This window comes from Schistocerca americana, chromosome 8 (genome assembly GCF_021461395.2).
Source record: "Schistocerca americana isolate TAMUIC-IGC-003095 chromosome 8, iqSchAmer2.1, whole genome shotgun sequence".
In the NCBI taxonomy this organism is placed as follows: Eukaryota; Metazoa; Arthropoda; class Insecta; order Orthoptera; family Acrididae; genus Schistocerca; species Schistocerca americana.
This window is the reverse complement of record NC_060126.1, coordinates 210,191,596-210,202,372: the sequence shown is the minus strand read 5'-3', so window position 1 is coordinate 210,202,372 and position 10,777 is coordinate 210,191,596. Positions and strand designations below refer to the sequence as shown.

General features: G+C 41.6%; 1 pseudogene; it reads right to left on the bottom strand.

The window, feature by feature from the left end:
- Positions 1–1,306: 1,306 nt before the first annotated feature.
- Positions 1,307–1,423, bottom strand: LOC124546083 (annotated as a pseudogene).
- Positions 1,424–10,777: the final 9,354 nt, after the last annotated feature.

The window sequence follows — 10,777 nt, the reverse complement described above, 5'->3', positions numbered from 1 at the left end:
CAGCCTCAGCTGCCCCGTAAAGGTCCCCCCGGCCAGTGACACCAACCGCTCACTTCCATTTTCCCATAGGTACATTAATCAAATGACACTATATGGTACCAGGGAAATTTGCAAGTTTCAAACATCTATTATGTCAATATGATGGCAAGATCACCCGTTTCATTCGATCCTGAGGTGCTATTCCAATCCAGTTGGAAGGCCTCTGTGATGCTGTTAGAGTTTAGAAGAAATACCAAGTGGGCTGAGGTGTGAATGGGAATTTTGATTCAGGAGGGACGCGTGCTAGGGTAGCCCGAGCTGTTGTCCGAAGCCACTGTGCCAGGGTGGCGTAGAGGTTAGCGCGTATGTCTAGTTATCGGGAGACCTGATTCGAATCCTGGCCTTGGTACAAATTTTCATTCGCCGCTTCAATCCACATATATAAATTTCAAGGAACCTCTGGAAGACTTAATATCAAATAAGGCACAAGGGATAGATAACACTGCATAGAAATTTCTAAAATCATTGGGGAAAGTGGCTACCAAACGACTGTTCAAGTTCACATGTAAGCTCTACGAGATGGCGACATAGCATCAGACTTTCGGGAAACCATCATCCACACAATTCCGAAGATAGCTAGGGCTAGTAAGTGTGAGAACTATCGCATAACAAGCTTAGCAGCTCACGTGTCAAAGTTGTCGATAACAGTGATACACAGAAGAATGGAAAAGAAAATTGAGTATCTGTTATATGGCAATAAATTTTGGCTTCAGGAAAAGCAAAAACATCAGAGAATCAAGCCTAACGTTGCTCTCTATAGTAGAAGCACGAGTGGCGAAAAATGTAGACACATTCGTAGGATTAGTCGACGTGGAAAAGCATGCAAAGTTATACAAGATGTTCGAACTTCTGGGAAAAATATGAGTAGTCTACAGGGAAAGGCAGGTGATGTATAACATGTCCAAGAGCCAAGAGGAAAGAATAAAATTCGAATACCAAGAACGCAGCGCTCGGACTACAAAGGGTGTAATACAGGGATGCGGTCTTTGGTCATATTGTTCAATCTATACATCGAAGAAGCAATGGCGGAAATACAAGATAGGTTCAACAGCAGCAGCAGCAGCAGCACTCCGTCTTCAGGCCACAAGTGGCCCATCGGGACCATCCGACCGCCTTGTCATCCTCAGTTGAGGATGCGGATAGGAGGGGCGTGTGGTCAGCACACCGCTCTCCCGGTCGTTATGATGGTTTTCTGTGACCGGAGCCGCTACTATTCTGTCGAGTAGCTCCTCAATTGGCATCACGAGGCTCAATGCACCCCGAAAAATGGCAACAGCGCATGGCGGCTGGATGGTCACCCATCCAAGTGCCGGCCACGCCCGACAGCGCTTAACTTCGGTGTTCTCACGGGAACCGGTGTATCCACTGCGGTAAGGCCGTTGCCTAAGAAAGGTTCAAGAATAGGAGTAAAATTCAGGGTGAAATCAATCAATAATAATATTCGCTAATGACTTTACTATCCTTAGTGAAGGTGAAGAAGAATTACAGTATCTGCTGAATGGAATGAACAGCTTAGTGAATGCAGAATATGGATAGAGAGTAAATCGAAGAACGACAAAAGTAGCCAGAAGTAGCAGAAATGAGAATAGCCATAAACTTAACCCAAGAACTGATACCACGAAGTAGATGACGTTAAGCAATTATTCTGTGTTGGCGTCAAAATAACCCTTGACGGGCGAAGTAAGGAAAACTTTAGAAGCACACCAGCACTGGCAAGGAGGATATTCCTGGCGGATAAAAGTCTTCTAGTATCAAACATAGACCTTAATTTGAGGGAGAAATGTCTAAGAATGTATGTTTCAAGCATAGAATTGTAGGGTAGTGAATCATGAGCTGTGAGAAAACCGGAGTAGAAGAGATTCGAAGCTAAAAAAAAAAAAATTCAAATGGCTGTAGGCACTATGGGACTTAATATAGTAGGTCATCAGTCCCCTAGACTTAAAACTACTTAAATACTTAAACCTGACTAACCTAAGGACATCACACACATCCATACCCGAGGCAGGATTCGAACCTGCAACCGTAGCAGCAGCGCGGTTCCAGACTGAAGCACCTAGAACCGCTCTGTCACTGCGGCCGGCTGATTCGAAGCATTTCAAATGTGGTACTTCCTGACACAGTGGCGTTTAGAAAACTCTTTTATTTCCTTGGAAAACAGTTCGTGCGTGGCGACGTTGGTGAGAGCGACCGACTGTAGGAAATATTGCTGCAGAGATTGCTAATGATATATCGACTATGGGCCCTTCAAGAAACTCGTCTTCGGCGTGATTATTTGATGTATCTGACCATTAACACAAGGTCGCAGGAAGTCATGTCTAAGTGATACTTTTTACTATAAATTATTTACAACTGAAATGAATCGTGTCAGGTCTTCTAGGCACAGTGTTGCTTCATTACCGCAATTAGCAGTGAGACGCGTCAAAATATTAGGAGCTCGAGTTCTAGCGGTCTCAGTAGACTCAGTACCAGGAAGACTAGAAGCCAAATACAGTGCCTGATGAAACAAAAGTGAACCACCTAGAAGACATGGTGGGATATCAAGGGGCCGGCCGGAGTGGCCGAGCGGTTCTAGGCGCTACAGTCTGGAACCGCGCGACCTCTACGGTCGCAGGTTCGAATCCTGCCTCGGGCATGGATGTGTGTGATGTCCTTAGGTTAGTTAGGTTTAAGTAGTTCTAAGTTCTAGGAGACAGCTGACCTCAGAAGTCTCATAGTGCTCAGAGCCATTTGAACCATTTGATATCAACGGATATTTGTATACGGAGATAGCGTGGCACAGTGTTCAGAGATGAACCGCGGTTCTGATCTACACCCGAAAACGATCGTCTGGCAACCATCGAAGAGATTCCAATGTCCCGGAGAGGCAGAGCGGCGTTACTCCTCATGTCATGGTGTGGGAGCCATCGGTATGCCTTCAGGCCAGGCTTAAAACTAAATCACGGACATCCTGTGTCCTCATGTGTGACCTCACATGTGACAGTATTGTGATAAAAGTTTTCAGTAGGACAATGCTCGTCCGTAGATGGCACGTGTCTCCATGATCTGTAGGCGAGATGTTGAGACACTCATGTGGATAGCAAGGTCAGTGTCAGTTCCAGGATTTAAAGAACCTGTCACGACAGTTGTGGGCCACTTGGCTCAGGAGAGGATACAGCGGCTTTACGACGTCCTCCCCATTCGAATCAGTGAATGCAATCAGGCCAGCGGTGGTGCAACGTGATACTGGTAAGTGAGCTCATAGTGCCAATTTCTTTGTAAGTTTGACTTAATTTCGTAATCGCCGAAATAACAGAACATACCCTCTCTATCCGTGTAGCTTCATTTGGTTTACCCCTTTCCTTCTGAAAGCTTTACATTTTTTGTGAGGCAGTGTATATATCAGCGCACTGTACTGAGATATAGAATAGGAACTGCAGTGGCACAAAGAATTCTCTGACAAACGAATAACAACAGTAAAGAAGGCTGACAAGCCCCTCACTCAAATTAGAATGATGTTTTACTTATACAGTGATTGACAACATCTATTCGGAACAAGACACCTACTTAAGTAATGATGTAAGTTGCAGATGCATATGGTGAGTAACGTCGGAGAGAAAGTAGTCTAAATCGTTCAGGATTTAGGAGAAGAGATTAGTCTGTGGTTGTAGCAAAAGCAGAGAATATTTTTCTTTGTTCCCCAAGCTAAAAATGTGTACGTTATGCACTGAATCTGGAACGGCTACCTGGTTTAGCAACACTATCAATAGAAAAACGGTTATATGTATAGTCACAGAATTCTTTGTCTGGCTAGTGAGTACAACAGAAGTTTTGAAAAACATTAACTATCATAACTTGAAGCAACATGCCTTACTACTCGCAGTAACGTGTCTCCAAAATTCCAAGACTTGTCTATTGGCGCAGAATGTACAAATACTGGTGTCCTTCAGGCAGCTACTTATCCATCCTCTAGAAAACGTGCAGATAAAATTAGGCAAAAAATATCTCGCTCAGAAGCGAACGATCTGTTATTCTCCCCACAGTCCTTCTGTGGATGGAAAAATAACAGAATTTAATATCTGGTTCAGTAAAAAGTATCCTCCTTCCTACATTTTACACTGTTTGGCAGGATATAGATAAATATATATCTATATCTGCAGGAAATCAAAGATCACGAAATGCTGATTTTTGTTTTTTAATAATAGACCAGTTTGCGCATAAAAGAAATGATGAACCACACATTTAAGCAAGACACGAATTCTGACCACGAATTAAGGTATCCCAAGTGGCGAACGTATCAGTATAAAAGGTGAGGATTCCCGCAGTCATGGGCTGTGCGGCTGGTCCCGGCGGAGGTTCGAGTCCTCCCTCGGGTATGGGTGTGTGTGTTTGTCCTTAGGATAATTTAGGTTAAGTATTGTGTAAGCTTAAGGACTGACGACCTTAGCAGTAAAGTCCCATAAGATTTCACACACATTTGAACATTTTTTGAGGATTCTAGTGTTGTCAATAGAGAAGTTGCAACAGCGAAATGGGTCGCAGCGACTTCGAACGTGAAAGTTGTCATCGATGACACCTGAGTTACATCCATCTGAGATATTTCAACCATTATAAAGCTACCCTAGTCGATTCTTGATGGTGTGATTCTGAAGTAGAAATGAGTGGAAACAACCAGAGCCAAGACAGGGCAGACTTCATGTACTTACATGAGGATGGTATCTGTTCTTTCGACGTGTCCGAAAGAACAGATACCATCTTCATATAGATATGGCTTACCGGCCAATGATATTCTTCAGTGCGGCTGCACTCACATTGCTCAAACTCTTACGGGAATCGGTAGACTGACCGCCGCGAGTAATGAGTATAGTGGGCAGGAGCACTACAAATGTAGTGTGTGGACAGTAAGTAGTTGCACTACCCTCTCTGTCCTCGGTGGCTCAGACGGATAGAGCTTCGGCCAAGTAAGCAGGAGATCCCGGTTGGGGCACACATTTTCAACTGTCCCCGTTGATATTTATCAACGCCTGAGAGCTGCTAAAGGTCTGGATCTCACTGTAATTTCATGTACTTACGGACAGCGACAGCGGAGCATTGCGGAAGAACGTTGTAAAGAATAGCATGAAATCAGCGGAATGACTCACTCCTGAGAGCTAGAGTGCTGCCAGAATTCCAGTGAGCACAATGATTGTGTTTAGGGACTTAGTAAAAGAATGGGGTCAATCGCTGAGCAGCTCCGCCCAAGCTACACATTTATGTGGTCTATGCTAAGCGACGCCATCAGACAGTGTATGATACAAAGCAGCTGAAGTGATGAATAACACCATTCTCATTGGAAATCAGACAGGAGGATTTTCGTCTGGCGAACGAAACACACAAAATGGTGAGATGACAGTAATCCTTCTCTACACAGAAACGTAAATATGATCAGTGTATTGAAAGTGTTGTGTGCTGAAAACCCAACACATATACGTGGAAGAACAAGAAGAATGAAGGAAACAACAAAAAACCTGATCACTGAAGATGCTACAGAATAAAGCGAAACGCTTCTGGTTTTAATAGTATTTTCATTACAACTGCAAAAAATGGTAATTAACCAATGCAACTTGTTTGTTGTAGTAACTGAATACGTGAAAGGGCAAAGAATTAGAGTTCAGCCCTTTTTTATAATTGTTATAATTAGTGATAGCCTCTCTGCAAGGATTTCGCCCTTTAAATGCTAGAATTCAGGTAATTCGTCTATAATTTCTTTGGACGTTTTGACCTTCGTTTCGTGTACGAGACCGGAGCACAAGACGAAAGTGCAACCTACTCTAAATATCTTGCTCCATTGGTCAGAGTCCATAAAAAGTAATCGTGACATTAAACAACGATTCAATTGGGAGACACGCTGCTGGCATCGCATCAGTTTCTTAAAGTCTCCGTGAAAGTGTAGTAGTGGTGTTTATCAGACAACGTAAGTGAGAATATTTAGAAGAATTGCGACGTTATCGTCATTAAATCTTGCTGGATAAACTAACAACATAGGTAGTGAAGAAAAACCGTTGAAACAATTTTACTGCAGTGCTGGTGTTTATCAGGCAACGTAAACGAGAATATTTAGAACTACGCCGGCCGGAGTGGCCGAGCGGTTAAAGGCGCTACAGTCTGGAACCGCACGACCGCTACGGTCGCAGGTTCGAATCCTGCCTCGGGCATGGATGTGTGTGATGTCCTTAGGTTAGTTAGGTTTAAGTAGTTCTAAGTTCTAGGGGACTTATGACCACAGCAGTTGAGTCCCATAGTGCTCAGAGCCATTTGAACCATTTAGAACTACGACGTTATCGTCATTAAATCTTGCTGGATAAACTAAGAACATAGATACTGAAGAAAAACCATTGAAACAATTTTACTGCTTCAAAAATATACTACTCGTGAGCACGTATTGTAAGTTTCATTTTTTCCCGCTGCGTGCTGGTGGCAGGAGAGCTGTCCTGATGCATGCGAACTACCGTTGGGCAGTGACATACTAACCGAAATCGCCAAATACACCAAACTAAACAGTAAAGTTTGGAAGGTAGGAGACGAGGTACTGGCAGAAGTAAAGCTGTGAGGACGGTTCGTGAGTCGTGCTTGGGTAACTCATATGGTAGAGCACTTGCCCGCGAAAGGAAAAGGTCCCGAGTTCGAGTCTCGGTCCGGCACATAGTTTTAATCTACCATGAAGTTTCATATCAGCGCATAATCCGCTGGAGTGTGAAAATCTCATTCTGAAAATAAACAGCGTTATTCATAGGTACCTCTGGGGTTGCAGAAAACGACTGCATAAAAACTACAAAATATACGGAAAAAAGAACACATTTCACGGATAGCGCATCCGTCCTAGTTTCGACACGTATTACGCGCAGTATGGTAATTTCACTAGGTGGCAGGCGTAGTAGAACATGCTCACAAATCATCCGCTTCGTATTGCCGCATCGAATTAGTTCGAAACAGCAGATAGGCAATACAGTGGACAGGTTCCCAATGCGGGCTACTGTCAGTCATTCCAGTGAATTGCACACACGTTTTGACATTCACCACGGCACAGACGATGCCCATATTGAGCACCTGTGACATTAGCTAAAAACTCTGAGAGCTGCTATATCGATTGATGTGTGTGTGTTTTTGTACGCCTTGTACTTTTAACGCGATCGTCTTCTGAATCCAGGGAGATGCTTCTGGATAACCCTGTACTTAAAGACGATGGAGGAAATGTTTTCATTTCAGAAATTTTGTACGAGTGTTGTGTCTGCTCTAAGGAAACGAGAATAATTGCTTTGCTAAATGTGTAAGAGCACGAAGTCCATGCCTTTTCTTTAATGTCTATTGTTCATTACTCATATTTCCGCTGCAGAATCGTGTGCTTTTCGCCCAAATATTACGGTAGACTGAAATTTAGATTGTGCGTAGATGTATAGGTAGAAATTCGATAGCTAGACGTGCATGTGTAATTAGGCGTTTCCCTCTCACAATATAAAATAACTAGCTTAGCGCCAGCTGCTTTGCGCGTGTTGACTATATGATCTGCACATATTTCTTTGTTTTTCTTTAACCGAGTTATTACGTAGTTCAAACACTGGAATATCTTCAAAACTTTGCACGCTAATTAAGGCCATAGAACCATCGTCTTTTTCGAATGTACTTCTGACCGAAAAGCGATTCTGACAGCTAGAGCCGGAGGCCTTTATTAATTCTGTATTTCGAGTTTTTGTGGTGACTTTCCTGGAAAACCTTTCATCCCTTAACACATATTTTCTTTCAAGTCAAACACAAATTCTCACAGATTTATCTTTGAAAATGTATTAATAAAGCGAAATAGTTTCATAAAATTTTTCACCTCCTACTTCACCCCTTTAGTTAGGGACAGAAGTTTGAACAACACTAAAAAAACGTATTTTTTAAATCCAATCGTGAAGTGAAATACCAGTTTCCAATATATGTAGCTTTAAAAATACTTTATGAGTACTTTAATGATCATTCATTATCCAAAAAAAAACATTCACCCACTATTTTACGCCGTTAGTGGCTGAATTTCCAAAAGTGCTCAAGCAAGTACTTTAATTTTTGCAGAGGAACCAGTTTCCTATTATTGTAGTTCTAGCTTCAAAATTGCCTTAATAGCATTTCATCCCTCACTTCACAGCATTACAGGTGGAATTTAAAACAATCCTTTACTAAACGATGCCTACAGTATAAGATTAACCCCCTCTCGAAATTTCAAGTTTCTATCGTTAGCGTTTTGGACTGGGCGATGATGACTCAACGAATCAATCACGTGCTGTTTCGCCTCCATGGTGATTGAATTTACAAAAACACTGAAACACGTTATTTTTTATTTTTAACCTAGAAGTTAAGTACCAGTTTTTCTAAATATAGCTTTAGAAATGCTACAGTAGTTCTTTAGTAACAATTTGTTTCCAAAAAAACTTTCACCAACTATTTGAACCCTACAAGAGTTAAATTTCCAAAAATCATGAAAAACGATTTTTTTTTTTTAAATTTCTGATCGAGGAATCAGTTCCAGTTTTCGTAGTTCTACCTTCAAAATTCCATTAATAGCGACTTCTTTTTAAAAACCATTTATTCCTTAGGGGTGAAAGTTCGAAAAATCCCTTCTTAAACGATTCTACGGTATAAGATGACCTGCTCCAATTTTCAAGCTTCTGTCCTTAGCTATTTGGAACGGGCGATGTTGACTCAGTCAGTTAGGACATTGCCTTTTACATATTGGGACTGCCCCTGCGTGATACTGTGCATTGATGCCTAGAAGTATTTCAATGCCAGCCCACAGTGAAGATGTAGTTGCTGACCCGTTCCCTCTCCGCAACACAGAGAACACTGCTTTGGTTGGTGCTTCTTGATGCAGAGTTCCGTGGTTGGAAATTATGGTTACAGTCTATATACGCGAGAGCGGCGATGGCACAGCCGCTTGGGCACTATTGTGATTCATTTTACTCCAATGGGCCTGCATCGTACTTCAGCAGGTAACTGATGTTTCGACACTAAGTTATTCAAGCTGTTGTTCTGCTCTCTGGCAACTATTTGTTTCTCACAAACACGTGATATGAACTGACTGCAGAATCACTACTTAGGATGTTGTAAACTTTGAAACGGAACTTGTAGAGGTTCACCTAGTCTGCTCAACAGATTTTCTATTATAAGGAGCCCTTGGAAAGATATTTCCATTTTTTCCTCTGTTGCGAACTTTATGTACTGATTCAACATCTGCAGATTATTTTCTGTTCCTAACTCAGAAGCAGCTTGTTCGTGGGATGACAGAGGTGTTGTCGATGTAGTCTTTGGTTCAAACACTGGTTTGATGCAACAATCAACAATAATCTATATTGTACAAGCCTCTTCATCTCTTAAAATTATTGCAACCTATATCCATTTGAGTCTACTTATTTTTCCAAGTCTTGGTCTCCATCTACAGTTTTTATCCTACGGCGCCCTTCCACTGCCAAACTAACAATTCGTTGACGCCTCAGGTTGTGCCTTATCAACTGATCTCTTCTTTTACTCAAATCGCGTCCTAAATTTTATTTTTACCCAATTCGATTCAGTGCATTCTTCTGCAGCATCGTATCTAAAAAACTTCTATTCTTTTCTTGTTCGAACTGTTTTTCGTCCATGTTCCAGTTCCGTGAAAGGTAGCAGTCTGGGGAACTACTATCATAAAAAAGTTCCTAAGACATGAATTTGTAGTAGGTGTTAAGGAAGTTGAAATTCTTACCTATTTTTAATATTATATGGTAACATAGATGTTTTTATTAACGCAGCACTTGATAGTTAACAGTTTATTCGCTTGACAAAATATCATACTTCCGTTCCATTACACACAATACAAATTTGAATATAAAAATGAGAGCTAATGAATAGATTGAAGCCCCTGCATTTAGGCCCTTCAGTTTCAATAAAATCTCTATCGTTACAGGTGTCACACTTCAAATTCTTTTTGTTACTGGCCTCCTCCACAAACTTCTCTAATTCATTGCGACTAGTGCTGTTATGCCGGTTTTGAACTGTGACGCTACATACTGTGCATATTGTAACATGCCATGGTGCACTCCACCCGTGATGTTGAGTTCTTACTATGAGATTATTGTTCACTTATAATATGTCAAAGCATAAGAAATAATTGTAGCGAACAGTTTTTCAGTGTCTTGATGGTTAGTAGTCGTTAAGTACTATTGAAAATATGTCTAGTGCTTGGCAAAGAATAGCCGCAGCACTAAATAATATTGTGATTGTTCATAGAGTCTGATAAAGGTGACTTCAATATGCAAAACTGTTGAGGTACTCGGATGTGTGTGTATTACCAGCACAGGTGGCATACTTGAGCGTCTTGAACCTACAATTTACGCTATTCTGTAAAGTTTCTTGGGAATAAAATCAAAATTTGTGACAGTCAAAGTCCATCCCAGACGGAAAACTCGTTGCGAGGAATAAATAAATGGTGTCTTCAGCGTACGAAATTAGATCCTGAAGATTTCTTGCGAAACTGGTTGTAGTAATTCGGAGCTATGCTTGAAACTATTAATTCAAGATTAATACTTGACACTTGTGTCTCTCTTCACGACAACGATCAGAATGTGGGTAAAACACTTGGACGCGTAGTAACCACATGCAAGTCTAAATCCGAAAGCAGGGTCATCGATGAAGTGTAACACATAGCACCAGAAGCACATTTATTAGTAAAACTAACGTAGAGCCGAACAGAAATCAACTTCTTGACAGTGTGTGC